The sequence below is a fragment of the Carlito syrichta genome, unplaced genomic scaffold (genome assembly GCF_000164805.1).
Source record: "Carlito syrichta isolate Samal-C Ts95f unplaced genomic scaffold, Tarsius_syrichta-2.0.1 Scaffold117927, whole genome shotgun sequence".
NCBI classification, from domain to species: domain Eukaryota; kingdom Metazoa; phylum Chordata; class Mammalia; order Primates; family Tarsiidae; genus Carlito; species Carlito syrichta.
This window is the reverse complement of record NW_007062023.1, coordinates 191,480-192,356: the sequence shown is the minus strand read 5'-3', so window position 1 is coordinate 192,356 and position 877 is coordinate 191,480.

Sequence of the window (877 nt, the reverse complement as noted above, 5' to 3'; positions counted from 1 at the left end):
CGCTCACCTCAGCCTCCCAAAGGCGCGGGATTACAGGCTGAGCCACCGAGCCCGGCCGCAGTCACCACTTCTAACCCCTCCTCCATGAACACCACCTTGGCCTGCCACCTCCTGTAACGCCTGGCCTCCCCGCGTCCATCCACACCTCACTGCAGGGGCTCTTGCTTGCTGTCCTCTAAGAGCTCCCTAGGACAATGAAAACAAAACCCTATGTGCTCACCCTTGACCCACAGGGTCCTTCGCGACCCAGCCCTCGTCTGCCCTGCAGCCCTTGTTCCGGCTGTGACTGCTGTGGGACAAGCCACCCCGGTTCCCACCGGCTGAAAACAGCAACCACTTCTTTTGCTCGTGAACCTGCAGTCGGGGCAGGGTTTGGCAGGGAAGCCTTGCCCTGTTCCACCACATGGCAGCCAGGGCAGCCTGACCAGAGCTGGAAGATCAAGGTCCAACATGGTGCACTCACATGGTGACAAATCGGCGCTGGCTGGTCAGAGAGCTCAGCAGGCTGAAGATCAGGTGCCTCAGCTCTTCCCCACGAGCCACCTGGGCTCCCCCGCAGAATGGGGGTCAAGTTCAAGAGAAGCAAACAAAACCAAATCTCCAAAAGCCTAAGAAGTAGCTGGGCTCGGTGGCTCAGCAGCTCAACCCGTCATCCCGCTTTGGGAGGCCAAGGTGAGTGGATTGCCTGAGCCTGCAGGTTTGAGACCCACCTGGGCAGCGAGACCTCACCTCTACAATAAATAAAAAAAATCAGCAGGGCGTGGTAGTGCGTGCCTGTAATTCCGGCTACTCGGAAGGTTGAGGCGGAAGGATCGTCGGAGCCCAGCAGGCGAGGCTGCGGTGGCCAGGAGTGGCCACTGCACTCCAGTCTGGGCAA